The sequence below is a fragment of the Paroedura picta genome, chromosome 3, assembly GCF_049243985.1.
Source record: "Paroedura picta isolate Pp20150507F chromosome 3, Ppicta_v3.0, whole genome shotgun sequence".
NCBI lineage: Eukaryota > Metazoa > Chordata > Lepidosauria > Squamata > Gekkonidae > Paroedura > Paroedura picta.
The window spans coordinates 32179981-32206053 of record NC_135371.1 but is presented as its reverse complement, the minus strand read 5'-3'; the positions used below and the strand labels follow the sequence as shown (position 1 = coordinate 32206053).

The 26073-nt window shown below is 46.3% G+C and overlaps 1 long non-coding RNA gene across 2 annotated transcripts; it reads right to left on the bottom strand.

The window, feature by feature from the left end:
• Window positions 1-249: 249 nt before the first annotated feature.
• On the bottom strand, window positions 250-24874 carry LOC143834564 (uncharacterized). 2 transcript variants are annotated; one of them, XR_013229833.1, is made up of 4 exons: window positions 24853-24874; window positions 3232-3346; window positions 2608-2727; window positions 250-1307 (listed from the first exon to the last, which is right to left on the bottom strand). It is a non-coding gene; the product is annotated as an uncharacterized LOC143834564 (long non-coding RNA). The 2 variants fall into 2 exon arrangements; XR_013229832.1 differs by lacking the exon at window positions 2608-2727.
• Between the last annotated feature and the right edge of the window lie 1199 nt (window positions 24875-26073).

The window sequence follows — 26073 nt, the reverse complement described above, 5'->3', positions numbered from 1 at the left end:
AGCATTTGCATGAAACTGGCTTATACTGAATCAGAATATCAGTCTATCAAGACCTGTTGCCTGCTCAGAGAGGCAGGACCTCTAAAGCGGGGTAGTCAACCTGTGGTCCTCCAGATGTCCATGGACTACAATTCCCATGATCACCTGCCAGAGTTTGCTGGCAGGGGCTCATGGGAATTGTAGTCCATGAACATCTGGAGGACCACAGGTTGACTACCCCTGCTGTAAAGGGTCTAAGGGGAGGCCTTTCATATCACCCACTACTTGATCCTCATAACTGGCAATGCCAGGGATTGAACCTGGGACCTTCTGCCTGACAAGTTCTATCACTGAGCCACAGCATGCATGGGTTTGCTGCTTTGACATCACAGTGCCCAAATGAGCAAGGATTTCTCTCCCCCACAATGAGCAGGGATTTCCCCCAATAAGCTGACGTTGCTGGAACTGATTCTAAGACGTAAACATGATCAACTCTCCTTTGACCTGTGTCATTGCTTAGGGCCCGTTCAGCACACATTGGATAATGCTCTTTCAATGTGCTTTTGTAGCTGGGTTTTCCTGTGCTGAACAGGATAATCTAGTTCTAGGTCTTGCCCTCTTTTATATTCTCAAACAATTGATTGAGGATTGATCCAGTTTCTTTTAAAGCAGAGAGTTCTATGAATCCATTTGTAAGTAAATGTAATAGCAACATGCTGAGCTGGGAGAGAGGGAGTAGGTGACCACGGAGCTGTCTGCTTCTTCATCTTTTACTACATGAAAGAATTAAGACCTGTTGGTGGGCTTTCTGAACCAGGCTTCCCTGGAGTGTTGTGGAGATTAAATAGTATTTAGGATAGTTTTGGAACAACCTCCCCTTAATCTCTAATCATTAGAACAAGGATAATAATGCTAGAACTCACATTTATAACAAAACTGCTGCCAAAATTAGATCCACCAGATCATTTCCACATATGAAAGGATTTCAACCTGTGGAGCACTGCAGTCGCAGGGAGAAGGGAGTGAGATGTTGGAAAAGCACGTTCGGGCTCTGCAGGTGGAAATCCTTCCATCCAGGGGACCCAACCTTCTCTTCTGTCTGCCTGGTTCTTACAAACAGGCATATGCACATACATGCAGGTTGTATGGGCACTCACTGTAACAGGACAGGGATTATCATTTTTTGGTAAACATTTAATATGGTTTCATCAGGCTGTAAGCTTTGCTGACACTTATGGCAGTGGGAAGACTTTATTTATTTAGGTTTCAATTGATATGCCGCCCTTCCCCTAGGGCTCAGCATGATGAAGTGCTCATTCTCCATGTTCCTGAGGAGAGAAGAGAGGAATTATTTTATTTACATAAAATATTATATTAGATGCCTTTCTTCCTTACAAAGCTCAAGGCTGCTTACCATCTAAGCTACACAAAGTACATAAGATAGGGAACACAGAAAGATAGAAGAAGAAGAAGAAGAAGAAGAAGAAGAAGAAGAAGAAGAAGAAGAAGAAGAAGAAGAAGAAGAAGAGAGTTGGTTCTTATATGCCACTTATCCCTACCCGAAGGAGGCTCAAAGCAGCTTACATTCATCTTCCCTTTCCTCTCCCCACAACAGACACCCTGTGGGGTGGGTGAGGCTGAGAGAGCCCTGATATCACTGCTCGGTCAGAACAGTTTTATCAGTGCCGTGGTGAGCCGAAGGTCACCCAGCTGGTTGCATGTGGGGGAGTGCAGAATCAAACCCGGCATGCCAGATTAGAAGTCCACACTCCTAACCACTACACCAAACTGAAGTACATAACATACAGAACAGTAAAATTTAAAACCACAAGTTAGGACTGCTTTAATCAAATGCAGTTCTACACAAAGTGCCTTCAGCTGTCTCCTGAGGAGCCTGCTCCATAATCATGGGGCTGCTACTGAAAAGGCTCTTTCGGGCACACCTGTCAAATGAGTTTATTTGATTGATGGGGCAGTCAGGGAGGCCTCTCCCTGTGATCTTAATCCCCTGTGATCCTTTAATTCCATGTGGTCCCCCTGTGATCTTCATTCTAAGGCAGGAACATAGGGGAGAAAATGGTCTTTCAGATTACCCAGTCCCAAGATATGTAGGGCTTTAAAGGTCAAAACAAACACCTTGAAGCAGCAGCATTTGGAGTCTAGTGGCACCTTTAAGACCAACAATTAAAACTTTCTTGCTTTTAAAGGTACCAATGGACATTAAATTTGTTTTACAAACCCCTTGAGTTAGACTCAGGACTGGATTGGTAGCCCGTATAGTTGCTGTAGTCATGGGAGCACAGGCTCCCAGTAATGGGCCTCCGCCAGCAGTCTAGTCACAGCATTTTGCACTAGCTGCCCCTTCCCCAGGAGGAACAAAATATACTGCGATCCTCCAAGATAGGCTTGCATCTGCAAATCCAGTTCCAGCCTGAGAAGGTGGCTTTGGATGTTGTATACCTGAACACATGCATTAGTAGCTTTTAAAGTAAATCTAGCTAGGCGGAGAAAAGTCCCTGCTGGGTGTCTTGCAAAAGGGGGCTGAATGGCTCAGTGGATGTAAGAAATCTGCTCCCACAATCGATAACCTATGTACTCCTTGTTCAGCATACACTGTGGCTTTCTCACCTCTGTGGAAAAACGATTTCTCTGAAAAAGCATCCCAAACTCAAAATCTGTACTTTGCTAGTGGCTACTATTTCTGTAAGATGTCCCCGCCTATATTCTTATCTCCTTGCTGCACTGACTCTGTTGGGGGAAAAAAAGAGACATTCATCTTAACAGCTAGGATATCTTGGCCACGCTCCCTCGATAAAGGGAAGAGACGCTTTAGACACAGTCATGCTTTGCCAGTTCCACAGGAACTTAAGCTGTGTTATCTTTGCTAGCTGGGGGAATTATGGTGTTTAAAATCAGGTGAAAACAGATCCATTTCTCACATAGATATTTCGGATGCAGCAAGGCATTGCCAAGAAGGAATGTCACCTGAATAACCAAAAATGGAAACAGAAGACTGTACTGTATTAGGATAGCCAGTCAAGAAAAGAAAGCCCTTTGTATCTTAAAGAATCAGCAGAGAGACTGAAACCCCCTCCATAATTTTGTTGGAGACTGCTCTTGTGCATTTACCATGCGAAATTCTGCAGTTGGTGGAGATTTGCAGCCAGAATGCTGCTAATTCAGATCTGACCCGTTGCAAATACTCTGGGTTTGATCTGGCAATCTGTGGGGACAATGACCCTGCAACCCCACCTTTTTCTTTCCTTTGGAGCCATTTGGGATCCCAGGGAAGTTTGTCACCAGGCTGAGGGACGAGAGTGTCCTAATAGCTGTACTGGTCAGGAGGGCAGGATGCTGTTTCCGTTGGCTGCAGAGGAGAGGACACACAGTAATGGGTTTAAACTTCAAGTACAACGATATAGGCTTGATATCAGGAAAAAAAATTTCACAGTCAGAGTAGTTCAGCAGTGGAATAGGCTGCCTAAGGAGGTGGTGAGCTCCCCCTCACTGACAGTCTTCAAGCAAAGGTTGGATGCACACTTTTCTTGGATGCTTTAGGATGCTTAGGGCTGATCCTGTGTAGAGCAGGGGTTTGGACTAGATGGCCTGTATGGCCCCTTCCAACTCTATGATTCTATGATTCTATGGTCAGGTGGCTGTAGTGGATGGGGTCAAATATGGGCCACGGGGGCAACTCCGACCATCAGTGCTTTTGACTGGCAATTGACAGAATCCAACTCTGTAGATACGCTAAACTGGAACTGAATTATTGCTGACACTTAAAAATGGCCTGAAAAATCCCCATCAGATCATTCTGGTGCCTCATTTTTAGGTTTCATTTCCCTGAGCAACAGCATGTGGAACTGGCCTTGAAGGAAGGGAGTGAATTCACAGATGTGTTCCCAGTGGAGACATGGTCCAAGTAAAGCAGTTAGCTAAGGATAAAGAAAAAGGTGATTGTTACTTTTCCCTAACCCTAGAATAGGTAACTCACCAGTATTTTGTAGGAGAAACAATAGAGGGAGTCAAGCTAAAGCTTGTGTAGCTAAGGTAGCAAAGCAGCCTGACTTGCAAGGGACAAAAAGCACTGACATCACTCCTTGTGTGCACAGGAAGTGATGTCAAGAGAATTTCCAGTGAGGACCCCCACTACCCTGGAAGCCCCCCCCCCCACTTCCCCTTGTTGGTTGGATGGACCTGACAACCCTATCTCCCACATTGTTGGGAGGAGGGGGGAGATTGTGGCAGCAAGCTGGGTCCCATGAAGTATTTCTGGCCGATCCAATCAATGGTGTACAATTTCTTCAATCCCTCCTCCTGCTGCAGCCCAGAATGTCCCTCTGAATTGCTGCCGGTAGGTAATTTATCTTCTGGGAACAGCACTTCAGGGAATATTTTTGGCTGCAGCAGAAAAAGGCAAGTGAGGAAGCCATGTTATGTTGACTGAGAACTTTCTGTTAACGGAAACAACCCTGGAGCTAGGATCTCTCTCATGTGTAAAGAAACCTCTAATATGACCTGTATTGGGGGGGGGGGGACCTAGTCATGATAAATAATCAGATTATTCTGCTGTGCAAGCACATTCTGGTTCAGGCCTGAGATCTTTTAGACAGCTATGGTTCACTTGATAGTTATTGATCAGGAAGTTATACCTGCTGATATTTCAGAATCATGAACTCAGAAAACTTACTTTATGTTATGAACCTGAACTAATGACTTAGCAATTCAATGAGCTACACACTTTACAAACATTTCTCAACAGCTGTATAGAGATGTTCAAAAGGAACTGGCAATATACTTAACTTCTCTCAGAGTTATACCCATTGAAGGTGGCCATTCTTGCTGGTCCATATTTTCATCAACTTGACCAATAACAACAATGGAGGTAACTATTTCTAATTGCCTCAGGATATGATATTTATTCTTTAGTTGGCATTGCAATCATTTAGCTGTTTTTGCATGTGTCTCTTTATTGGCAAATCACCCCTCATGGGAACAAGAGTGTTTAGGACTGCAATGGATAAAGGCTGCTACTGCGAATGTATCTGTCATTATGTACCCTATATACTCACGTATAAGCCTAGTTTTTCAGCACCTTTTTCACACTGAAAAAGCCCTCTTTGGCTTATACGTGGGTATGTACAGTAATTGAAATAAAAGCCTGCTCCAGCCAGCCATTCGTTGCTCTGGCAGCTTGTAGGACATCAACGGTTTGACTGACAGATTAGAAGAAGAAGAAGAAGAAGAAGAAGAAGAAGAAGAAGAAGAAGAAGAAGAAGAAGAAGAAGAAGAAGAAGAAGAAGAAGAAGAGTTGGTTCTTATATGCCACTTTTCTCTACCCGAAAGAGTCCCAGAGTGGCTTACAGTCACCTTCCCTTTCCTCTTTCCACACCAGACACCCTGTGAATTGGGTGAGGCTGAGAGAGCCTTGATATCACTGCTCAGTCAGAACAGCTTTATTAATGCTGTGGCGAGCCCAAGGTCACCCAGCTGGCTGCATGTGTGGGAGCACAGAATCAAACCTGGTTCGACAGATTAGAAGTCTGCACTCCTAACCACTGCATTAAGCTGGCTTTCATATCACTTCCAGGTAGAGTTGCCAACCTCCAGGTGGTGGCTGAAGATCTCTCGGGATTACAACTGATCTCTAGTAGGTATAGTTCACCTGGAGAAAATGACTGCTTTGGAGGGTAGACTCTATGGCATTAAACTCCAACTGAAATCCCTCCCCTCCCCAAACCCACCCTCTCCAGGCTGCAATCCCAAATTATCCAGCTATTTCCCAACCCCAAGCTAGCAAACTTACTTCCAGGTTTTCACTAGATTTGATGTAGTGACATTGCCAATGTTGTCTTTTGAACACATTTTCCTTACCCCTTATTAAAGTGGGTGGTGGAAACAGGGCTGCCAGCAGGAGACCTCCCTCTATAGTCTCTTATACCCCCTTAGTATAAAATTTCTGGCTATAGGCCTCAGTATAGGCTTTCTCCCTGTTTGTGCAGTAATTGATACACAGTGCCAGAACTGCTCCCTTGTTGGTTTATGTCATTACCTGTGCTCTACTTGAATATTCATAAATACAGACAATATTATGAAGGTATAATAAGTCTACAGTGTGTTTGCATCCAAAGAAATCTAATCCTGAGCAGTGGTTCCTCTGATACTTCTTATTGCTCTGGAAAGTGGGACACATTAACAATCTGAATGCAACATGGGCAGAATCTTCATTATAGGGGTTCCCAGAAAGATCCAATATATCCCTTGAGTGACTGGCTGTGCCTTCTAAGCGAATTGACTTAAATGGGTTTAAAAGGGTGTAGCTTTGCCTTTCTATTCAATGTACTTGCTGAACTGGGCACTATTTTTGCCTTGAGTAGACTCTTCTTTAAAAGAGAGCTCTATAACATGAGTTATAAAATCATATTTGTTGTTTTTTTAAAAAAATTACTATATTTTAAAGCAGATTTTTTCAAACCATGGGTCATGATCCTCAAATGAGTTGCAGAGATTCCAAGTAGAGATGGGCATGAACCAGGAAAATGCAGTTTGGTTTGTGGTATGCGACATGCTGGGTTTGCAAACCATGAATTGTCACACATTTGTGAGGGCTAAATGTACTGGTTCAGTTTGTGATGCAGTAGAATGCCCCATTCTAGGATATCTGGCTCCTTCAGTTTTGGTGCCAATTTTGGATTTATGAGATCCGAGTTATGATCACCAAAAAATGTGTCCCCTCCACTTTTTCCAATGGGCTAATGTCAAACCAGAGAATCTCTCAGTATAAACTGAAGATTGCTGGTGGGGGGCATTTTTGCAAGCCCAGCAGAACCAGTCCCACTGTGGCAATGCAAAGAATCTCTGCAGTTGAAACTGTAGGTGGGGGTCATTTGTGCATACCCAGCATAACCAGTGCAATGTGGTAATGCCCAGCACTGTTTTTCAACCGTTTGACTTTTTCAATTTTTTGACCATGCTTTTCAGGCTTTGGGGAACCCTGGAAGTAGTGATATGCCCCTTCAAAGAAGTAAGCATAGAAGTATGATGTGAGAGCCAGCCAATCAATCAGTCATTTGTCGTTTCCATTCTGGAGAAAAAGAGGAGGCCTGTACAGCAACAGGGGAACTGTCTAGCAATGTCAACGGCCATCCAAATTTCTTGGAATGGGAGCATAATCCCTGGGGAGCTCTCCACAGAATCCTGGTTGGGAATCCCTGATTTAAAGGAATGATGGAAACAATGGGAGAGGCTTGAAGGCCCATTGGAGACAATGGGAACCAAGTATACCAATTGACTTTACGGGGCCCCATTGAGAAAATACTTTCAATGAAAATGATGAGTGGATTTTCAATTAATGTCTCTGGGCTAAGAAACTGCTCTGGGACTAGAATGACAGGTCCCAGACAGACCTCAGAAATAAATTCAAGTGGGTAGCTGAGAAAGTGTGCGTACATGAAAGTTTGTTGATCTTAAAGGGACCACTGGACTCAATCCCAACCCCCTACATATAGTTTTTATAGTGGTTAGACTAGGATCTGAGAAGCCCAGGTTCAGATCCCCACTCTTTCATGATGTTTGCTTAGTGAACTTGGGCTTATTCAGCTCTCTCTCAACCTAGCTTATCTGACAGGGTTGTGTTCTTGTGAAGATAAAATGGAGGATGAGAGAACAATTGTGTAAGCTGCTCCCTACTGGGAGCTAAGTAGATAAACAATAAAGCCACCATTTTGTTTGCCTGTATGAATGACCTAATGCTAGTGCACTTATGCAGGGAGTAAAGGAGCCATCCCTCACTCAAGAGTGGTAGCAGGATTTTGAACTGAGTTGGACACCTCCATTGCTCTTTCCTTGGTTTGTTCCTCACTAAGTATTTCTCAGGGCTGGGAGAGTGGCATTGTATAACTAATCTTTTCAGAACTCAAACTGAACAAGGTATTGCAAGAAATACTCTGTAGATGAATGCAATGGCAAACCACTTCTGCTTCTCATGTGCCTTGAAAGGCATTGGCTGAGGTTGGCATAAGTAAGGTGTTTTTAACTTGATGGCATTTACATAAGAAAGTATCCGTCTTGGCGCTCAGCATTTGGATCTTGCTGGAGTTGACTTCCTTGAGGTCATAGCTCTGGCAACCCCTTTTCCTGTTACCTAATATCTCACATCTTCCTGTCACAACTCAATGGTTTCCATGCAAAGTGGTTCTTCAGTATGAAAAGACTATGAGGATAGGTTGAGGGACTTGGGAATGTTCAGCCTGGAGAAAAGGAGGTTGAGAAGGGACATGATAGCCCTCTTTGAGTATTTGAAAGGTTGTCATTTGGAGGAGGGCAGGATGCTGTTTCCGTTGGCTGCAGAGGAAAGGACACGTAGTAATGGGTTTAAACTACAACGATATAGGCTAGATATCAGGAAAAAAATTTTCACAGTCAGAGTAGTTCAGCAGTGGAATAGGCTGCCTAAGGAGGTGGTGAGCTCCCCTTCACTGGCAGTCTTCAAGCAAAGGTTGGATACACACTTTTCTTGGATGCTTTAGGATGCTTTGGGCTGATCCTGCGTTGAGCAGGGGTTTGGACTAGATGGCCTGTATGGCCCCTTCCAACTCTATGATTCTGTGATTCTGTGATTCTGTGATTCTATGATTCTATGATTGAAGACCACTGTTCCACCTAGCTTGGCTGTCTGTTATTCCATTATCCATACATGCTTCATCCTCTTTAGTTCATGGAGCCAATCAGGCTGCCACTGCCCTGGAAGGGGGGTGTGTGTGGATGACTTTATTTCTTCCCTAGGCACTGATGAATGATGATGAATCTGTGGGCTTGAAAGTGTGCAACTTTTTAACACCCGGTCGGTCCAATATTACATTTCTCTCTTCCCAATTGCAAAAAGTCCACAGGAGAGCACCATGCCCCATTAACTCGAGGAAGAAGCCACGTTAGTGAAACATTGCCTTTTGTTAATTAAGCCTCTTCCTGCTGGAGGAATGAAGAATCATTAACGGCTGATATTGCCCCAAGGGCATAGAGCTGCCTGTGATCTCCAGGGATGCTACAGATAAAAGGCTGTTTATTTTCCTAGCTTAGTTTATCCAATTATTTCAAGTAGAAAAATGCCCAAAGAGGATTAGTTGGAGTCAAACGAGGTGCAATTGCAGCCCTTTTGGGGTCATCCATGAAACGGAGTGCTATTTTCACCCCCTAAAACTTTCCAATTCAATGAAGTGCAAATCCTGCTGCTAAAAAAATTGTTTCCGTTCAGAAGACTAATGAAAACCTTTCTCTACATCCTTCCAGATTTGGGGGGGATCTCATTTCCTTTAATGGATGTCAAGTTCTGTGATGCATCAGTTCTTCCCAAATGCAAGTTAGTCTTCAGTTTCTTTGTGCACGCTTTTAAATACATTTCATACTCCACCGGTTCTTGGCAACCGGCTACTCATCGTTATCTTCCTTCTTCTTTTGTTATATATTGATAGTGCATGGCTTTTGCAAAGGAGGGGGGGAACTACTAAAAGATGGCCTGAAATAGATTAAGACGAAAGCTCTTTGTAACCCTGCTATTTTAAATCACCTTTATTAAACATTTAGCAACACTTTGGGTACAAAGGGATTGCTTTCCACATGAAGTGAATAGAGAGGGTTTGAAAGCTCTGGTTAGGGTCCATAGGTTATAATTTAGCAGACTGGATTGACTGGAGATGGTGCTCTTTGTGTAGTGTGTAAGTTCTGGAAAGGGAAAGTTCTCAATGGCTTTATATATCATGAAGATTAAATCTAATTCTACTTGCGTTCTGGCTAGACTGCCAGAGCAGGCCATGGCTGGAGTCCCTTTTTTGAATGAATCTGTCTAGAGAATCCTTGCCCTGAGCTGGAAGCTCCCGGCTAGCCCCATCTCCTGAGATCTGGGCTGCCAAGCTGGGTCAGCCCTAGTTTGGATGGCAGATCACCAAGGGATCCCTGGATTGCTATGTAGCCACCTCCACTAATCTCTTGCCTTGTAAACCCTATGGGGTCACCATAAATCAGCTGTGCCTTGATGTCACTTTACACACAGAATCCTCATGTTGATGTAGTACAATTTTGGAGGGCGATTGGAAGCCGGTTTGAGACTCCTTTGGATAGAGAAAAGCGGCATATAAGAACCAACTCTTCTTCTTTGTGGTGAATAGGTTCAGAAGGTGTCTTTGACAACTATGATCACTTGGAAGCTGAACCGAGAATCTGTTTGGTTGGCCACCATCGGTAGCCATGGTGGTGGAGTGATATTTCCCTGCCTTGCCGACTCTTGCATCTGGGCATTTGTGAAATTGTTTCTCATTAGGGTCACAGATGGATTGGTCAGTTAATTATATGATGTGAGAGGGGAGCTGCGCAACAATGCCTGTGTATATAATAACTTTCATAACACAGATTTAAGTGAACAGCCAGTAGTAAGTTTGGTGTAGTGGTTAGAGTGCGGACTTCTAATCTGGCGGGTTCGATTCTGCACTCCCCCACATGCAGCCACCTCACAGGGTGTCTGTTATGACAAGAGGAAAGGGAAGGTGACTATAAGCTGCTTTGAGACTTCTTCGGGTAGAGAAAAGCAGCATATAAGAACCAACTCTTCTTCTTCTTCTTCTTCTTCTTCTTCTTCTTCGTTGTTTTTAAATAGAGTGTATAGCATTAACTGACTCCTGGGCTTCCAGGTGGTACGCAACAATGACAAGTCTGTGGAGGAGGAGGAAAATAGAACTGAGCCCAGCCCCAGCAACTCAAGTTTTCACCTGCAATGAAATTTAGTGCCAGCTCACTAGGGCCTATTATGCACGGCTGCTGAAACGGTGATTGACAGTCGCGTGGAAACGCGGAGGAGGAAGAAGCGAAGCAAACTGCAAACACACGGGACGAATGCAACGGCAGCAAAACCCAAAGCAGCCGCTGGCTGCGGCTGATGAGGCGGCGATGCGGAGCAAACAGGAAGGGAGGCGAGCGAGGTGCTGACCGAGGCCACGACACGCGCAGGCGCAGGCCCTGCTGGCAAAACCGAAGGGCATGGACGGGAAGAGAGCAAGCACACCCAGAAGCCCTGTACACCACGGACCTCCACGTTTATGCACACGGCCACTCCGGAGCCACTTCTGGTTGCGCCCTGGTCACTAAAGCAGCTTTTTTTGGCGGCATACGTCGACTCTGTGCCTGGCTGCTGCCTGCGGAGAGCATGATTGGTGATTTTAGCCGCTGCCATTCCACCTCGAATGTGGACCTCCATGCATAATAGGCCCAGTTGTCTTCTCTCACATTTGCAAGAGGAAGCAGCAGCTGAGCTAATATCCTTTGTTGGAACCTCTGAGCTGAATGGCCACTGCTAAACTGGCCAGTAGGACCAGAAGAACCACTGCTTGGCTTGTTCCAGGGCTACTTCCTTGTCTAACTTTGTAAACTATAGGCAAACTTATTCTTGTTCAGACAATAAACAGAGCTCCTGCCAGATGGGCCCATCAGTTCAGTATTCTGTTTCTCACAGGGGTCAACCCATCACTACAGAAGGTCACTATACAAGGGATAGAAGCCAAGTCCTTCCCCTCATGGTGTCTGTTTTCTAGTGCTGGTGTTCAGAGGTTGGTTATCTCTGTATATGGGGATTCTCTTTACTCCCCAGGTCTATTAGCCATGAATCTCTCTAATCCCCCTTCAAAGCGGTCTATTCTACTGGCCATTACTATGTCCACTGGCAGTGAATCCCATCGTGAAAAAAATTCCTCAAAGGTGGTGGGTGAGGCAGGAGACCACCAGCAGCCATTCCAAATGATGATGGTGACATCTGCATGCCTGGCTTGCCTAGGCTGCCATCCTGCCTGGATGCAGATGGTCTTGCCTACTCTGGGGGGTGGGCAGTTCTTCCCAAATGCGGTTCTTCCCAAATCTTGCACAATATGGCCCTGGCCCACCTTGGAATTCCAAAATAGCCCAAATGAGGTCAGAGATGCCACTGTGAGATCTGTCCCCCCTTAAATGGCACCCAGTCTATGTGCCTTGGCTTTCATACCCTGAATCAGGGTTTCTCAATTCCTGAATGGGTGGTTTGTTAAATGGGTGGGAGTTAATTAATTTTTAATATATTTTAAAATTTGTTAAACAGTTATGTGGTATGACCATATATAGTCATGTCAACTTCCCCCATTGGCCAATGATGAGCCCTGGACAGGGTGGGAAGGGGAGGGGCCCCTGGGCTTGTAGACAGCTATGCTTCCCAGCCATGTTCTGCACGAATGCACCACCTGGGGTTTCTCGAAGTCTGAAGAATGTTTCAATGGAAACATTCAATGATCAATGGAAGAAAAGTTGAGAAAGGCTGCTGTAGGTACAGTTAGGCAAGGGCAAACCACCTCATTTAATCTCTTGCCTTGAAAACCCCATGAAGGGTCATGGGTGAATTTATGACCATCCATAATATTTCTGAAACAATGCTACAATGTTTATATCAAGCTGAAAAGAAGGAAATCCCACTGAATCCATACAATCTCATTCAATTTTTCTTAATTACATACTGCTTGCATAAATCATACAGAATGAAAACATGCTTCTGTTCCTTTGTTTTCTAAATAGCTGCATCCCCTGTCTTTCTGAATCTTTCTCCATTTTATAAGGTCCTGTTTAATTTTCAGGCTCAGAAGCCACATGGGAATGTAGCCTGCAAGAAAACCTTCTATGGTGTTTTCTTTCTCTTTTATGCCCTTGGAGCTATTAATTAATAAAGGCCATACACTGCCCAGGTTTATGGGCATGAGTCATTTGAAATCTGTTGGAGTTTCTTCTGTTAACAGTGAATTGAGGGCAATGTGAGATCTCAAATGCTATCCCACAGTGCACCATAAATAGACACTTCTGGAATGACAAGTATTAAAAGATGGCTACATTTCCCTCCCAGAACAACACAAACATACATCATTACTTGATGTTTGGAAATGTGACATATCCTAGCAACACTTTCCTTGAAAATGACATGGGTTCACACTATGATATTGGGGGAACAAAGTTCAGTAGCTGTGCAGAAGATGGACCCCTGATGAAACTTGTGACTGTAAAAGAGCCACTAAAAAAAAGAAAATCCATATGTATGACTGTATGTAAACAGGTAACTCCACTAACTATGGGTCATTATTATTTTCTTTTGTTGTCAAGTCAAGGCTGACTTGTAGCCACTCCATAGGATTTTTCAAGCAAGAGCTGTTCAGAGGTAATTTGCCATTGCCTGCCTCTGTGTCATGAACCCTGATATTCCTTGGAGGTCTCACATTTAAATACTAGCCAGCACCAACCCTGCTTAGCTTCAGATGAGATCAGTGCAGCCTGAGCTATTAAGGTCAAGGCTACTATGGTTAAATGGGTATATCAAACCAGGATCTGAAACCATGGCTTGATGGTGAATGACTAATGACCAGTGTCATGGGCATGTCTAATGATTCTTGTGCCTTAGACAAAATTCAAAGGCGAGCCCTCCGTATGCGCCCTTCATTTCCACCTAACTGAATTAGAATTAAACACAGCCCCCTCCATGTGTGTCACTTTAAAAATTAACCATGGTTCATGTTTTGATTTGACTCTATTTTCCAGTATTCCGTCTTGAGGTTAAAATGCCAATATATCTCAGAATATCTGAGTGCAATTTACAGAATGTGCTTCAGAAGATGCAGACATTCCTGTTGCCTCCTTCATTGACCTTTAAAGCTTGATTCTGTGGCTGATAGTCTCCTTCCCCCTATAGTAACAGTTTTCCTGCTGCTGGTATCAGCATCTTCAGTAGGAACAGTAAAGCTTGAGTATGTTGCTGACAGTCCTTCTTCTTAGTCTGTCCAAAGGTGGCCAAAGGACTCTAGACCAGTGGTCCCCAACCCCCGGTCCGGGGACCAGTACTGGTCCGCGGCTCCTCCTCCTCCTCCTCCCTGGCTGCTGCCTCGGGGACTGTCCTGCCATTCTGCCGCCGGCTCACCTTTGGTAATCTCCGGCGACTGCCATGGCTGGGGCTCCCCCTTGATGTGGCACTGCGCAGCTGCTGCTGGCAACATCCCCCAGTGGGTGGTGGGAAATCAGGGGCACTGGCGGGAAAGCAAGTGGAGCAGGGGCTCAAGCAGCGACGTCCCTCATCAAAAGACTACCCCCTCCAGGCCTCAGTAAAATTGTCAAGTGCTGACCGGTCCCCGGTGATAAAAAGGTTGGGGACCACTGCTCTAGACAACCTAAGTCGCAATCACTTGTCCTCCTTGTTCCACACCCAGTGCTCTTCCAGCATCTTCCCACTGCTCATTCATCTCCCTCTACTGCTAGCTCTCCTGCTACCCTCCACACACCCACACACAGAGAGAAAAGCCACTAGTGAGGTGAGGTCATAATAGTGTCTGTCCTCTTTGCCACAGCAGTATCAAGGGAAGGAAATTCATGGCCTTGTCACAGCAGGGCAGAAAGCTGCTTGCTCCTCTTCTCACCTTCCAGCTGGCTGCAAAACAGCAAGAGAAAAAGAGAACTGGGACGGGTCCACACCAAAGGAGAGAGGAAAAGAAGAGGTTGCCTACCATTGCTGGGGGTGGTTCCTGGGCAACTATCTAGTGCAGCAGACCCAGATACCAGCTGGAGGGGGAACACAAGGAGTATTATTATTAATTCAACTTATTTTCTGATCTATCTCTTGTGACTCAGGGCAGATTACATCATACAATCCCATCTATTATTATTATTATTATTATTATTATTATTATTATTATTATTATTATTATTATCATCATCATCATCATCATCATCATCATCATCATCATTATGAGAGCCAGTTTGGTGTAGTGGTTAGGAGTGCAGACTTCTAATCTGGCATGCCAGGTTCGATTCTGCGCTCCCCCACATGCAACCAACTGGGTGACCTTGGGCTCGCCACGGCGCTGATAAAACTGTTCTGACCGGGCAGTGATATCAGCGCTCTCTCAGCCTCACTCACCCCACAGGGTGTCTGTTGTGGGGAGAGGAATGGGAAGGCGACTGTAAGCCACTTTGAGCCTCCTTCGGGTAGGGAAAAGCGGCATATAAGAACCAACTCTTCTTCTTCTTCTTCTTCTTCTTCTTCTTCTTCTTCTTCTTCTTCTTCTTCTTCTTCTTCTTCTTCTTCTTCTTCTTCTTCTTCTTCTTCTTCTTCTTATTATTATTATTATTATTATTATTATTATTATATTTATTCCCCGCCACTGCCTTGTGGCTTGTGGTGGATTACAACATCCTAAATCCCCATTAAAACCCCATTAAAACAATAGTTACATTCCCAGCATTACCAACATGGCAAGATCGGCAACTCAACTTCCCCCCCTCCCACTACTGGCGGGTGGAGAGGAGGTCCTGATGATGTTTACTTCAGGTCCTGATGGTGTTTACTTCAGGTCCTAATCCCAAATCCCAGGGGGGGGCATAGGTCTATATTGTCAGCCTTGGCCTCAACCGTAAACCTGGCGGAAGAGCTCCGTTTTGCAGGCCCTGCGGAACAATGAAACATCCCGCAGGGCCCGCAGCTCTCCTGGGAGCTCATTCCACCAGGCGGTGGAATCTAAATAAAATATAGCAATAAAAACATAAGAATACCATGAGAATCTAAGCCAAATTACAGTTGCCCCCTGGTAGTCCTTCTCATAATAAAAATGGAGAGACCCTAGCCCTTGTTGAGGCCAATCTAGTCTCCTTGGGACTAGGGATCCTGAGCAAGTTCTGCTCGCTTGATCTTAAAGCTGTCTGGGGTCAGGCAGGGAGAGGCAGTCTTGCAAGGATAGTTGGAAACCCTCTCTCACAGGCGTCTTAAGCAGTTGCCAAAGCCTAGCAGATGGACCAGCTTTGTGGCAGCAGAAGCCTGAATATACCTGTTGCTGCTGCTGATGGTTTTAACCAAGAGCTGTATTGCTGCTCCTTCTCCAGCCTTCCTTGTGCTTTTGGAGAAAGTAGTAACATATCATGAACTTTCAGGTAATTTCTCCTCTGCTTTAATTTTGTTCTTGGTTTGCTGTTGCAGTTGAATGATTGCTTTTGGATAACTTTGCCTAGGTAGTGAGCAGATATAGCTCAGGTAGCCCCAAGGAAGGTTTTATCCTCAAAAGCAGCTAATTGGGTGTGGATATTAATATTGGTTATCATTCTTGATGAAGATTCATTGAAAACGGCTAGTGCCAAAAGCCAGTTTGACTGATGCTGTTTGCACAACTCCTATTAAAATAATAGACACAATCTATTTTCCATAGTTTTATCTAGCTTCATACAGTTTCCACACATTGTAACCTATAAAGTTCAGCCTTTGCTTTGTGCCTGTTGTGAGGAGAGGAAGGGAAGGAGATTGCAAGCCACTTTAAGACTCCTTTTGGCAGAGAAAATAAGGGTACAAAAAATCCAGTTCTTCCTCTTCTTCTTTTAATGTAAAACTAGCTAGATTGATGACACATACATGTCATGTTTGGGAAAAAAAACATTTATGACTAGTTAATAGCATTAACCATCACATGTGGATGTTATTAAAGGAAAATTCTACCTGTGAGTGTGACTGAAACAGCTCATTTGCAAAAGGCAGGTAGACATCTGGAACTAGCTGGAATTTCTAGTTATAAAGATTAGATATGAAAACACTATAAGATTTTTCATGCTATAACCAAGCAATGTAACTGATGATGTCTTCAGCAATTTGTATTTTTTATTTATTTTCAAAATGTATACTCCACCTTGCTCCCTCATCAGTACCCCCAACATGGCTAACATTTAAACAAATGATCAAGCAAACTTGAATGACTCTCCCCTCCATTGAGTACATCTTTAAACCGCCCGTGGCGCCGCGGGCGCCACGGACTATATAAAAGGCTAAGGGGTTCTAGGGCGGGATGTGTCCGTGATGAGGAAGGGTCCGAATTGGACCCTTCCTCTGGACAGACAATCGTAGGGACCAATTGGCAGGCGCGCAGCGCCTGCCGATTGGTCCCTATGATTCCCAGCCCCAGCAACTGCGAGCCGCACGCAGCGCGGCTCGCACTTGCTCCCTTTGCCGGTGGCCTGGCGCGTCGGAGGCGCAAAGCGCCTCCGACGTGTCAGGCCGGCCACAAGGGAGTCCCCGGCAGCCGCGCGGAGCGCGGCTGCCGGGGGCTCCCTTACGGCCAGCCTGACACAGCTCGCCGTCTCAGGCTGTCGGCCGAGCGAGCCCGGGACCCCCCCGAGCCACAGTCAAGGAAGCCGCTGGGACGCAGACAGGCGGGGAGACGAGCTGCGTCGGAGGCCACAGGGATGGTCGTCTGGCTGAGCGTGGCGCTGCTCGCTTCCCCGGGGACCTTCCGGCCTGGCTTTGGTGGGCGATCCTCTCCGCCCACAAAGCGCCTCCCGATCCGCCCCCCTCTGCGCTCCGTCACAGCCGTCCGCCCGCCGCCATTACCTCCAAGCCTTGCAAGGCTGCAGGTCGCCACTGCCACTTACAATACATCGCTCCCCGGCCCAGGCAGCGAGCAACGGCCGGCGGGGGATGCTTCGGGACCGCCGCTGGCACTGATCCGACACACCACGCAGCGCCAGCCGCCCAGCTCCCATGATGCCGGCTGAGGCTGCTCCCGACGCCCGCGCATGCGCCGCCTTGCAAGGCTTGGAGGTAATGGCGGCGGCCGGCGGGGGATGCTTCGGGACCGCCGCCGGCACTGATCCGACCCACCATGGAGCGCCAGTCGCCCAGCTCCCATGATGCCGGATGAGGCTGCTCCCGACGCCCGCGCACGCGCAGGACGCCCCGCTGCCGCCCAACACTATTCGCCCACCGGACCCGCCCACCGGCATCAGCCCGTGGCCAACACTTCGGCCCACCCAGCGCCGCCGGCAGCGCACTCGACCATGCGGCCCAAGCTTCCCACCTCCAGCGCCGCTACATCCAGCCACTCACAGTGTGCCCAGCCAGCTTCCCGGTAAGTGCCCAGCCAGCTTCCCAGCCGCAGCCCGTCCACTTCCTACTGCCCTCCAGCTTGCCCGCCGCTCGCACCCCAGGAAACCCCTCCCGGACTTCCAAAGCCCCGCCGCACAGCCCTGATGCCCTCATCGCGTGCCCTTCTAGCGCCCGCTGCATTTTGCCTGCAGCGGGCTTATTTTCTAGTCAAATATAATTCTACACCAGAAAGAATTCTGACCACACTGATGACACTGCTGAATGGAATCTAATTGTGAGATGTAATTTTAATGTTTTTAAATGTTTTAATGTTAAGGAATTTATTGATTGTTATTTCTACTGATGTACATCATCCTGAGACATTATGGAAGGACGGTATATAAATTAAATTATTATTATTATTATTATTATTATTATTATTATTATTATTATTATTATTATTATTATTAAAAATATCCACACCAAAACATATAAACAAAAAAACATAGCATAAGTAATCCCCTTTGGTAGAACTAGAACATTTCCCCCCCTCAGGTATATAAAGGTTCCTTCCTGGCTAAAGAAAGGTCTCCTTTGACACAATTTATCTGTTTAAGCCTGTTCCACAGTTCTAAATCCACCTCTCAGAGCTATCTTACCCTCCCCTGAATTCAGATTCTTCACTTTTTAAGTACCTAGGCTAGGAATTCTTCTTTCCCCATATTATTCCGATCTAGGTACTAAAGTTCTGTTCCCAAAACTCCCTCTCAACCTGCTCTTCATAGCGTTCTTGAGCTCTGTTCCCTTTTCCTGAATTTACCTTTTTTTGAAAGTTTGCCCTCCACTCTTTTTGTGGCCCCCACCCTGCCCCTTCTTAACCGGTTACTCAAATACACAAACTCTGCCAAAATTTTACCTTTTATAGGCAGCGACACATGCATGCCTTGAATTTTCTTCATTTCTTTATACCATTTCTACTTTGTTTCTTCAGAGAAGCCACTAGAGAAGGAACAATACTGGAGTGATATGGTCCTTATAACCCACTCCAGACAACACTGTGGCCACAGCATTCTGTACCGTTTGTAGCTTCTGGACAGTCTTCAGGGGTGGATCAACACAGAGTGTGTTGCAGTAATCTAATCTAGATGTTTCCAGGGCACATGCCACAGTTGCAAGAAGATAACAGAAGAAAGAACCTACCCTAGGCTATAATAAACATTTAAACAATTTAACAATAAATACAAATAGAAATGTCTTATCTCTTCTTTTAATTTTCATAAAACAACCAAAACGGCCTCCAGATTTAAACCATTTTCAAAGATATTTTCATCAGTGGTTGTTATCAGTGGTTGTTTTTCCAACTTAGTATTTGCTGGTGAAGTCCTTCACTATGATCTATTCTTATTCACAGAATTGAAACAATATATATGTTGGCCTTTGGATCACGGGTATGGGGAAGTTTAGTGCAAAGACTGTGTACAGTTGGAAGAAAGGAAGTACCATTCTCTATCACATCTATTTTGTTGTGTGATGGGGAAGGGTTTTGTATGGACGAGCATTCAGACAACTAGGTCCCCCTACCTGCAGTTTGAAGCCAATGGAACTCGGCAAGAATCTCAAGATGGTTGGAAGGGGAAAGGCAGAAGGGTTTTGGTTTTTTTTTTACCATTCACTGCATTTTTATTGATCTGATTTAAAAGTTATCTGAAAAAAGGAGACTTCAAAAAAATGGTGACTAGTGGGCTCTCAACCCATATCAATAACTGAATTTAGGTCAAGGTTTCTCTGCTTCCGTCTTTCTTATCAGCCTGCTTCAGCTCACCAGCTCAATTGGAAGAAGGAGATAACATTCAAATTGCTCCTAATAGAAAAAGAGAAAACCTCAGATGATGCCACTCAGATATGCCTGCTGGGAAGTGGTACATTTGAAGATGAATGAGACAGTGAGTGACTCAAAGGGAGGATGAGACTTTCTGCCCGCAGGGAGGGAGAAAAATGTAGAGGGGAGAAATACCTTGCTGCAGAAGGAAATCAGGTACATCTAAGCACATCAGAAAGGAAGTCTGGCAGCAGGGATTGAACAGAAACATCAGCAGCCTTGGCGACGTGCCTACCTGGGCAAGCCCTGGGAAGGGAGTCCCAGCAGCTGCTCAGAAAGTTGACTCTAATCCTCTATGAAATGCTCTTTGTTATGCAGCTCTGGCATATTCTTGTAATGTGAAACACAGGATTGTCACTGTAGGGACTCCCTTTTTAACTCTGGGTCAGCCACCACATCCACAACTAGCAAGAGGCCTCCTGGGAACACACCCGCCTTCTGTTTTTAGTGGCTGTTTTTGATCTGGGACAGGTCATATAGAAGGCAGCCCATGGGGGGTTAATAAGGCTTTCTGGGGAGCTGGCATGCTAGCAGGCAGGTAGTAGGCACCCACAGGTAGGTGCATAGGGTATAGTTGACTATCTCCAGCTGAGTGGATTATGTGGTCTATAGTTTGAATTACTTCTACTCTGGCAGCTCAGTCTATCAGCCAACCATTGCTGAGCCTTTTCAGGCTTGTAAAGCAGCATTTTTAAATAAACAAAACTGGCTTTGCCACTGTCTGTACCACTCGGTCTGTATCTTCTGACAGTATAAACATTCCATTTAGCAAATGATGGCCACATTTTTTATGGACAGAATTTTCCACCAGCAGAGGGCAGGAGACATGAGTGGATGGTTGTGAGAGATGGCATGGTATCACTTATGGGAAAAACCACCCATGAAACAAGACCAAAGTCTCCTTGAGGCTCACAAAGGAAATTCCCTCTTAAAAGTACCCATCACCCTTCAAGTTAGGAGCAGGAATAAAGTGTGCAACTTAAAAAAAATCAAAAACAGATGGAAGCCTTCTATAAAAAGCCTGCGTAAAGAGCAATGATTTGGCTTTTCACCAAACATAACAGCAAAGTAGATGTGAGGCAAGTTTCAAGAGGGATAACATCCCAAAAGCCATCACTGAAAGCCCTAATTTGGGTTGCCACCCATCTCACCTAGGAATACTAACCTCCAGGTGGGACCTGGGGATACACTAGAATTACAGCTCATCCACAGACCACAGAGATCAGTTCCCCTGGAGAAAATGGATACTTTGGAGGGTGGTCTCTGTGGCATTTTACCCCACCGAGGTGCTTGTCCTCTCCAGGTTCCATCCCCAAATTTCCAAGAGTTTCCCACCCTTGATCTGGCAACCCTACCTCCTATCTCCCACTGGTGGCCAGAGAGGGCCTGGCAACATTGATCTCACTTTTGCAGGCAAGAGCCCAGAGGAGGTGGTTAAGAGTGGCAGCTTTTAATCTGGTAAACTGGGTTTGATTCTGCACTCCTCCACTTGCAGCCAGCTGGGTGACCTTGGGCCAGTCACAGTTCCATCACAGCTATTCTCACACAGCTATTCTCACAGAGCAGTCCTATCTCAGCCCCGCCTACCTCACAGGGTGTCGGCTGTGGGAAGAGGAAGGGAAGAATATTGTAAGCTGCCTTGAGACTCTGTTGGGCAGTGAAAAGTGGAGTATAAAAACCAACTCCTTCTAGTATCCCAACCCCAAGGAATTTTAAAAATAAGAACCAGGACTCTAGTACCCAATGTCCTGATGCTATTAATCATGCTGCAGAAGCACACCTGTCTTGCAAAGCCAATAATGACAATATTTCAGAGGACTTTGAGAGGCTGAATTTAGTTCCTCCATCTCTTCTCTTCTCTTGCTTAACAGTTGATCAGCATGATCACTGTTATCTCAGAGGGCTTTGTGTGCACAGCTTTGGTAGCTCTTGCTGTGCAAATGAATACAGGAATCAGGCTGAGGGCTGTATGCATCAGTGGGTATAGCTGTCGGGGAAGAGATTTGGCATTCAAATCCTGTTTGTTAAGATTCAACAGCCCTTTCTTCCTGTCGAGATGTAGTGCAGCTCTGTTTCGTCAGAGATAATGGATGACAAACTGACATTTTTAAGGAAATCATTTATTTAGCATGTTCTATAACCTGTGGTTTGGAAGAACTTTTTGTTAAATGTCATTCACTCAGCATGATTTTCAGGCAGAAAACTAAAGCTTGACTCAGAGAAAATATCTGGTATTCAACTGGAAGTTGAAATTGCCAGGGAATTGAGTTCTCATCGGTTGGTTGAAAAATGCAGATTAGATAGCACTGATTTTTTCAAATATTTGCACATATTTTATAATAGCCATGGCAGGTTATCCTGTTTGCACTGTGCATTCTCACTTGCTAACATCAAGCAGTGAAAGAAGTTATGGGTTTTCTGTTGTAGAGCTTGCCATTTATTTTTGACCAGGGGCAAAGCCCGTTGTATCCAGGAATACAACAGGCACTAGAACTTAGCGGTGGGAAGAGGAAGGGGAGGAGTTGTCCAGTCTGTAAGGGCATGGGGTTGAATGTGTGTGTTGTGTGGGAGGTTGTGGTGGTGTGGAGACAAATGAGGGCATGGGTGTGGAGATATGGGTGTCAAGAACCTGTGGTTTGGAATGTTCGCTGAGTGTGGGAGAGGGCTGACCTTTGGGAATTCTGGCATAGTGGTTACAGATGAGCTTTCCAGAGCCATGTCTTCAGATATGTGAAGGGAAAATCAGACTGGAAACTCTTCTTAGGGGGAGATTACATGGCAACCAATTCCTCCTAGTTCTGCATTCAACATCATTTCCCTTCTTGTCCCCCTGCCCTAATACACATGGGGTAGTCACAGTACACAGGTGTCCACCCTGTTTCTTCTGTCTCCATTTTTTAACTGTTGATAAAATGTTATGTGCCCAAATGCTTCTTTCATGGTTGTTCAGAAGAAGAAGAGCTGGATTTTTGTACCATGCTGTTTACTGCCCAAAGGAGTCTCAAAGTGGTTTACAAGCACCTTTTCCCTTTGTCTCCCCACAACAGACAACCTGTGAGGGATGTGGGACTGTGAGAGTCTGAGAGAACTGGGAATGGGCCGTAGTCACCCAGCAGGCCTCAGGTGTCTCAAAGCAGTTTCCAGTTGCCTTTCCTTCTTCTCCCCATAGCAGACTTTCTGTGAGGGAAGTGGGGTAGAGAGCCTCAATTGGAAGATGGCAACCTAAGAGGAGGTCCCTCTGTGCACAGCAGTCTCGACCTTAGTCAGGTTTGTGCACACTAGGTAAAGGTAAAGGTAAAGGTATCCCCTGTGCAAGCACCGAGTCATGTCTGACCCTTGGGGTGACGCCCTCTAGCGTTTTCATGGCAGACTCAATACGGGGTGGTTTGCCAGTGCCTTCCCCAGTCATGACCATTTACCCCCCAGCAAGCTGGGTACTCATTTTACCGACCTCGGAAGGATGGAAGGCTGAGTCAACCTTGAGCCGGCTGCTGGGATTGAACTCCCAGCCTTATGGGCAAAGCTTTCAGACGGCTGCCTTACCACTCTGTGCCACAAGAGGCTCTGTGCACACTAGGTAGTGTGAAATTCCAGAAGATGAACCTACACCAATCTGGCAACCTCACCTCCGCTCTGCAATGTTTTCTTGACCTGAAATAGGTCAGGGGGTGCTATGTAGCTGTGGGGGCGTTACACACTTTTGAGGCCCCACTTTCAGACTTCAAGGAATATGTTCAGACCAGGGACAGCCAACCTCCAGGTGGGGCCTGGAATTGCTGCTCATCTCCAGAATATACAGACCAGCTCCACAGGCAAAAATGGTTACTTTGGAGGGGTGACTGTGTAGCATTTTATCCTCCTGAGGTTTAGGGATGCCAGCCTCCAGGTGGGGTCCAAGAATCCCCTGGAACTACAGCTCATTTCTAGGCAGTTAGGCTGAAGGGAAAGCTCTCTCCCCTCATATGCATCCCTTCAAAAGGAATGCACATGGCCCCAGAATCCACTTGGTTGCCTGACTGGTGCTGTCTGCCCTTCTGAAGCCTCAGACCTACTGCTGGCAACTGCAGTTCCTGTTGTTGTCTGCAAGGCCAAATTGTTGCCTAATAAAAGTGTATCACCTAGTTCCCCCAAAATCTCACTGTCTACTTTCCTGTAAAGCTAACTACACTTGAAATTCTGGGCCACTTATGTCTTTGAGTTCATAGGAGTTTTTATTTACCAGGCCAAGCTTGAAAAAAGTCACTTTAGTTCCCATGTCTCTCCAGACATTTACTTGTTCACTATTTACAGTTTAAGGCTGTAAATATTCTTTATTTAGATCTTCCTGAACTTTCCAGGACTGATATTGGTCTGTCTGTCTCTTTGCACCCCAAAATTCAAACAGTTGCTGGTAAGGGCTGGCCAAAGCCCATAGCCCTGGAGGGACACACCCGCAACCACTCTACCCCAATCACAGTCTGTGAACTTCTACTTCCTCTCTAGATTGCTGCTCATCTCTAGATTATAATGATCAGCTCTGCAGGCAAAAATGGCTACTTTGGAGGCTGGACTCTGAGGAATTGTATGAATTTAAGGCCCTCCTCCAAACCTCCAGGAATATCTCCAACCCAGGGGTAGCCATCCTGGAGAGTTCCTGGAATTACAGATCATCAGAAAGGGCTGCTATGGAGTTTGGAGAGGGTTGAGGAGAAGAAACGTTTAAGGCCTCCCACGCAGGTTGTTGTGAAGTTGAAACACTTCAGGCCTATTGCACAGGGTTGTTGTGCAGATGAAACAGGAGGCAAAAGAACCTCTGCAACAGCTTCTAATTTTACCTGCACAACACCCCTATATAGTAGGTCTCAAATCTGCAGAGAGTTGCTTGGCTGTTTCTTCCCTCCAGCAGCATGGCCGACCACAGCAGTATTTTAAGTGAGAAGGGGCTTTTCTGTGGCCTCCCTGTCAGCCAACTGGCAGAAGGGGAAAGCTCCCCCGCTCAAAAGGAAAGCCCTCACCCATGCCCTCAGCCTCCCCTGTATTGTTCTCGGAAATGCCTCCTTCCCCTCAGTCAGGGGCTGTCAGAGGCTCCTTTGCAGCAGGCCTGAAGGGGGGGGGGGGGAGGGAGCGCACTCACCAGCCTCCTGCCAGCTCTGTCAGGGTTCTAAGAGATGTTACAGTTGGACATGACAGTTAGGGCATCCTTGGGGCAAAAAGGGCTGGCACAGCCTGTCCAAGTTTCTGTTCTCATCCCCCTTGGCAGCCCTACTGACTTTCTCTCTCTGCGGTGGTCAGGGGCAGACTGGCAGCAATGTCTCCAGATTACCCCTGGCTGGGCTGGATAGACAATGACTGGGCCAAATTCCTGAGTGGGCATGGCCTGTCTGAGGCTTTGTGCATCCCAACTGGTTAGAGCTCTGACCTGTCCTGGTGAGGGCCCACTCACTCTCCACTCACTTAGCCCTTAACCAATTATTTATACCGCTCCCCGAGCAGTTTAAATGTGTGGAACGTCTACTGATGCACTCCCTCAAACAGAAGTCTATGGACATGATGTCCATAGTCCTGCCCCCAGGGACCATGCCAGTAGATGGACCATGGCAGTGGTGCCAGAGCACTGTGGTGTGCTCATTGTTCTGGCATGGCTGCTGCCATTGCCAGACTCCTGAAGTTGCTACCACTCTCTGGAGAGCAGGGCCAGCCTCAGGAGACTAGTGGAGCGCGGCCAGCCTAGAATAACACAGCACTGTGTATTGCTGGGCTGGGGCCGCTCCCACCCTCTGGAGAATGGGGCCAGCCTCAGGAGACTGGTGGAGCATGGCCAGCCCAGCATGACACAGTGCTTTGCGTTGCTGGGCTGGGGTCACTCCTGCCCTCCAGAGAGTGGGGCCAGCCTTGGGTGACTGGTAGGGGCAGGGCCAGCCCAGTGCGACACAGTGCAATGTGTCACTGGGCGTTGGCTGCTCCCATCCTCGGGAGAGTGGGGCCAGTCCTCAGGACACTAGCAAGGGTGGGGCCAGCCCAGCACAACACAGTGCTGTGTGTCACTGGGCTGGGGTCCCCACCGCTATGCCTCCAAAGCCTCTCCCACTCTCCAGAGAGTGGGACCAGCCTTGGGAGACTGGCAGGGGTGGGGCCAGCCCAGTGCAACATGCCAATAGGTAAGGAGAGGTGATGAAGGTGGGGGGAGGAAGGGGGGAAGGAGCAAGAATTCTCACCCCTTACGTGGATGTTCCACATAAGGGGTGAGAATCCTTGTTGGTTGATTTTTTCCACCCACTGCCTTGAAACCGTCTAACTAGCTTGATCTCTTTTCCAAACTTCTCAGAAAGTTCAGAATCCTGAGAACTTGCATGGC